A 6,192-nucleotide genomic window follows, 5' to 3' on the forward strand; every position below is an offset into this window, starting at 1 on the left:
TACTGAGGAAGTCGAGGCATCCATATTGCAGAGGGAGGCACTGAGGGCCAAGTTTGGTAGCTTGGTGATTAATACTGAGGAGATGCTACTTCCCTTCAATCATTCCGTTCTTGAACCAACCGACAATTTTTAAAACCGACAATCACTACATTTTAACACCACTATGACCACTTTGACCATACTGCACTAAAACATACTGTTTAGATCTAATTGCGTTTTTTTGTAAAATTGTATAATGTACGTTTAATTTATATTTTTCTTATGAACGCTGCTTATCTGCTGGCATATACCTGTACTGCTGCAGCACGTACGTTTTTCATTGCACCTGTGCGTGAGGGTACCTGTGCGTGAGGGTACCTGTGCGGCTGACAGCAAACTGTACTTTGACTTCTTGATCACAATGTCCTTTTTCACTGGCCTTCCAAAGCAACCTACAATATTGACAAATTTCAGCTCATTCAGAACGCCGCTGCTGGACTTTTAACCGAAACCAAGATGAGGGAACATATCACTCCCATACTAGCTGCTCTGTGTTGGCTTCCTGTATCTTTTAGAACGGATTTTTAAAAAAAGTTCTCCTGCTTGTTTTTAATGGTCTGGGACCGAAGTGCGTCAAAGAATCGTTTGTATCTTATAAACCACCTTTCAGGTCTTCTTCCGCCGGTCTAATAAATTTAAACTATCTCCTTCAAAAGATAGTTGGCAGGACAGCTTTTCGAACTAAACTCCTTAAACTGTGGAATTCAACAGACTAAACCACAAGGGATAATGACAGTTGAAAGTTTAAAACGCCAGCTCAAAACCTAATTATTTAACCTTGCTTTTAACTAACATATTTTCTCTTTTATTTTCATTATTATTTTTAAAATGTTCATGCTTGTGTTTTTATCCCATTGTAAGGCACCTTGAACTACACCATCTGTATGAATAGTGCTCTACATGTAGTTATTGTTAAAAGACACTTGTTATCAGACAGCGCCGCCTCGTGTAAGCTGCTTTTATTGTGAAATGTCTTGTCCTGTGGGCGCACGATTTGTTACTACGAGGAAATTAATCCTTCACGCTGGCCACAGTAAGTGGAGGTGTTGTAGAGAGGGACACCTCCCCCGAGAACTCTCTGGTCCCAGCCGGTTAGAGGGAGGGAGGGCGGGCTGGCAGCAGACATTTTGTACAGATCCACTTCTCTGCGGCGTTATGCCGGGAGATTCCTCCTCCGCCACTCATGATGTCATGGAGGAGGGGATTCCATACAAAATGTCTGCTGCCAGCCTCCGGTGAGAAACAGACGAGGCAGGACGTCGGACTAATCTTAAAGCGACAAGAGGGAGCGCTTCCCAGATAAAGTTCCGGTAGTTTTGGCCTGACGAGTTTTCCTTTTCCTTTCAACCAATATTCTCTCAATCAATCAAACTCCAATTAATCCGCCACACACTGGACTTCGGTGGTCAGACAAAAAAAGTATGCAGACGCTGGAATAAATAATCTGCTGGAAGCACAGCATCCGTGGAGGAAAATGGATGTTTGATTCTAAACGCTGCCTTAGGATCTGAAAGATCAGGTCCTATTCTTCTGCAACTGGGGGAGGGAGCTGGCATTCAAACATTTCCCCCTCCAGAGGTTCCTCCGGCAGATTGTTCGTCGCTTTGTTTAAAATTCACTTTTTTAAAAGTTGTAACTCAGCAGTTTAATAGATTTCAGAGAGCCCGGCGAGTTCAAAGTGAACTTTAAATCAAAGTTATCTTTATAAATCAAAGTATTGAGTTTAAGAGTTGGAATGTTATGGTGAGGTTGTATAAGGCATTGGTGAGGCCGATTTTGGAGTATTGTGTGCAGTTTTGGTCACCGAATTACAGGAAGGATATTAATAAGTTTGAAAGAATGGAGAGAAGGTTTACAAGGATGTTGCCTGGACTTGAGAAACTAAGTTACAGAGGAAGGTTGAATAGGTTAGGACTTTATTCCCTGGAGCGTAGAAGAATGAGGGGAAATTTGATAGAGATATATAAAATTATGATTGGTATAGATAGAGTGAATGCAAGCAGGCTTTTTCCACTGAGGTTAGGGGAGAAAAAAACAGGACATGGGTTAAGGGTGGAGGGGGAAAAGTTTAAAGGGAACATGGGGGGGGCTTCTTCACACAGAGAGTGTTGGGTATGTGGAATGAGCTGCCAGATGAAGTGGTAAATGCAGGTTCACTTTTAATACTTAAGAAAAACTTGGACAGGTACATGGATGAGAGGTGTATGGAGGAATATGGTCCAGGGGCAGGTCAGTGGGACTAGGCAGAAAAATGGTTCGGCACAGCCAAGAAGGGCCAAAAGGCCTGTTTCTGTGCTGTAATGTTCTATCTTCTTTAATCCTTTTCGCTCCTTATGGGGCATAGGGCCTCAACAAAAGTCCTCCACTTACTGCGATCTCCAGCAGTCTCCCAAGTTTGGCCAGCGGCTTTCAGTTCATCCAAAAGCCTACGCCTCCAGGTTTGCTTTGGGTGACCTCTTCTTCTCTTCCCTTGTGGATTCCATTTGAGTGATTGTCGAGTGACATTCGACTGGCTGTTCCTCAAGGTGTGGCTGACCCATCTCCACTTCCTCCTCCTCATCTGGAATACAACGGGCTCTTGGTTTGCTCTCTTCCATAGGTCTAGGTCTGACACTCTGTCGTACCACTTGAGGTGGAGGATCTGCTGGAGGCATTTGTTGAGAAAGGTCTGGATCTTGTTGCAGCTGGTGTTAGTGATTCTTGTAATGTTCTATGGAACACAGCAATGAACACTGATCAGTTCAAAGAGAGGAGCGATGTGGGAGTGGGGTCCTGGTGAATGGAGGGATGTGGGAACGGGAAGGGGGAGGTTCTCAGAGTGGAGGATATAGGAATGGGGAGGGAAAGGGGTCCCGGTGAGTGAAAGAGTGTGGGAATGATGGGGCGGGGGGTTGCCCCAGTGAGCGGAGGAAGCTCGGGAACCAGAGTCCTGGTACATTAAGAGCAACTGTGTGCGAACCACTGGAAATTCCGAATGGGCAGACAGCAGGTTATCGGATGGATTACATTCTGATGCTGATGCCAACCCCTGAGAGTGAGTCAATGGTCCAGACGTGAGAGGAAACACGTATCGTCTCACAGGGATGCAACCACCTCGTAACAAGCTGGATGCAGAGTTGCCGCTCGCCTGCCCCAGACAGGGTCTCCCCGTGCCTCGGCCTGGGCAAGGAAAATCTGCAGATGCTGGAGATCCAAAGCAACACACACAAAATGCTGGAGGAACTCAACAAGCCAGGCAGCAACAGTGGAAAAGAGCACAGTCCATATTTTGGGCTGAGGCGCTTCAGCAGGATGTCAGATGTCAGCAGGGCCATGTGGAGCTCCCTTCCCATGCTGCTCATGGCCACTACCGGGGTGGGTCATGTGTGACCCCCCTGCACCTGGGCACTGGGGTGTCAGCAGATGGGCAGGGGGAATAGACACAAGGCAGGTCCCAGATCCCCTCCTTGCTCATCAGCCAGCCTGGAGATAACTCAGTGATGGGCAGGGAAAACGGATCTGCGGCAGGGGCTGGCTGGGATTGTTTGACTCTTACCCCCTAGGACTCACTACTTGATCCTCATTGTTTGTTCCACCCTGGGACTCACTATCTGGGTGTCTGACTAACATTGCTGTCTGGATTTCACTCTCTGGTTCGCACTCAATAGTCTGATCCTCACTGTTTGCGACTCCCAGACTGGGAATCTCTAACAGAGGCTCACTGATAAACCTGTGTTGATTGACCTTCACTGTCAGGGACTCACTGTTGGGGTCGCACCATCAGGTCCTCATTGTCTGGGACTTTATGTCTAGCACTCATTGTCTGGCCCTCATGGCTGGATCCCCACTGTCTGCTGTCTGGAACCATTAAATCTTCAAAAATGTTTCTGGATTTGCTCCATATCGTAACCATTCAGTTTCCCAGTAGATAGGGTGCTCTTCCTGCAAAATTGCTGTTGATTCATTATAACTTTACAGGATTTGATAAACATTAATGTAATCTAAGACAAAATTGATGCTATTTGTAGTAGAATTTTCACTCAGCCCTAGTGGCCTAATGGATAAGGCATTGGCCTCCTAAGCCAGGGATTGTGGGTTCAAGTCCCATCTGGGGTGCTGCAAATTTTAAATAGCCATTGCTGGGTTAGATAACCTACGCAGATAAAATTCTTAACTGTTTATCAGGGAATGAGGAATATAAAAACATTAACAGCCAGCCATTATTGTCAATTGTTTAAATAACTGGAGACACATTCAAAAATAATTTTAGGCACATGTACATCAGCTGTCATTGTCTTACAAAGGACAAGCTACTGTCACAAAGTCCTGATGCTCAAAACATTGACTGTTTGCTCTTTTCCGTAGATGCTGCTTGACTTGCTGAGTCCCTCCAGCGTTTTGTGTGTGTTGAAATCAAGACGTACAAAAAAGCTGGATGAACTCAGCAGGTCAGGCAGCATCCATTGAAAGAAGCAGTCAACGTTTCGGGTTGAGACCCTGTGTGTTGTTTTGGATTTCCAGCATCTGCAGATTTTCTTGTGTTCAAGTTGATTGCTATATGCACAATGAAACTTACTGCATCATCACAGGCACATAACATCATAGAAGCAACATTCACAAGAAAAATGTAAATTAAGCATAAATTTTTACAAAAGAGAACACAGTCAGAACAAAGAAGAAGCTGGCTGCCGTGCAAAGTGGTCAGAATGTTGCTTCACTGAGATAACTAGCGATTGTTATGACTGACCGTCGAGGCTGAGTAAAACTGAGCTACACAGAAGATTTAACTGGGAAATATAAAGGTCTTCTATTCACACAGCAAACCTCCAGGAGAGAGAGAGAGAATAGGAGAGTCTCACTCTCTCAACATGGTGTTTATAGTTTCTCAACACAAAGACAACAATGAACGATTAACTACAGTTTCAATCGCTATAATCACGGAACTTTAAAATTTGGAATACATTGTATTCAGGTGAATTTAGAGAATTAGATATTTACAATTCCAGCACACTCCAACCAGCAGAATCTCTTTGATAACTTTATTATCAAACTATACCCTGAGATTCCTCTTCCCACAGCCACGAAAGAAAAAACCAAGGAGCCTACTACTTCTTCTTATTTTACAGCCGTTGGCACTCAGCTTTATGGTGCATTACCGCCACCTTCTGCTCCAGAGTGTGGATCAGACAGTAGACCTTCATTCTAAATCCCTTCACCATTCACACACCCCCGCCCCCCGCACCATGGTTTGGTCTAAGGTTTAATTGCCTGTAAATTCATCCTGCATTGGAAGCAGTAAATAAGTCATGTGTGCAATCCTTCCCTAGACGAAATTGCAAGGAAAGTGTTCTTCATGTACCTTAACCCACAGATATTTTTGCAAATTCTGAGAGAGATCTTGAACAGACAATATTAACATTTGTTGCAGGTGGGGAGAGATTGTGAGGACATAAGAGTAAAATCCCAGGGTAACACACACGAAGTGTTGGAGGAACTCAAAGTCAGGCAACATCTATGAAGAAGAATAACCTGTTAATATTTCAGGCCGTGACCCTTCAGCAGGACCCGAAAGGAAGGCCGAAGAAGTTGGAATAAAAGTGGGGGGAGGGGAAGGAGTACAAGCTGGAAGGTGATAGGTGAAGTTAGGTGAGGAGGGATGGTAGATAGATGGGGTAGGAGGATGAAGTGAGAAGCTGGGAGGTGATAGGTGAAGTTAAGTGAGGAGGGATGGTAGATAGATGGGGTAGGAGGATGAAGTGAGAAGCTGGGAGGTGATAGGTGAAGATAGGTGAGGAGGGATGGTAGATAGTTGGGGTAGGAGGATGAGGTGAGAAGCTGGGAGGTGATAGGTGAGGAGGGATGGTAGATAGTTGGGGTAGGAGGATGAAGTGAGAAGCTGGGAGGTGATAGGTGAAGTTAGGTGAGGAGGGATGGTAGATAGTTGGGGTAGGAGGATGAAGTGAGAAGCTGGGAGGTGATAGGTGAAGTTAGGTGAGGAGGGATGGTAGATAGATGGGGTAGGAGGATGAAGTGAGAAGCTGGGAGGTGATAGTGAAGTTAGGTGAGGAGGGATGGTAGATAGATGGGGTAGGAGGATGAAGTGAGATACTGGGAGGTGATAGGTGAAGTTAGGTGAGGAGGGATGGTAGATAGATGGGGTAGGAGGATGAAGTG

The 6,192-nt window shown here is 45.3% G+C and overlaps 1 non-coding gene across 1 annotated transcript; it reads left to right on the top strand.

Moving 5' to 3' along the window:
- The first annotated feature begins 4,061 nt into the window (after positions 1 to 4,061).
- On the top strand, positions 4,062 to 4,134 carry trnar-ccu (transfer RNA arginine (anticodon CCU)). Its single transcript has one exon. It is a non-coding gene; the product is annotated as a tRNA-Arg (tRNA).
- Positions 4,135 to 6,192: the final 2,058 nt, after the last annotated feature.

Source organism: Hypanus sabinus, chromosome 29 (assembly GCF_030144855.1).
Source record: "Hypanus sabinus isolate sHypSab1 chromosome 29, sHypSab1.hap1, whole genome shotgun sequence".
NCBI lineage: Eukaryota > Metazoa > Chordata > Chondrichthyes > Myliobatiformes > Dasyatidae > Hypanus > Hypanus sabinus.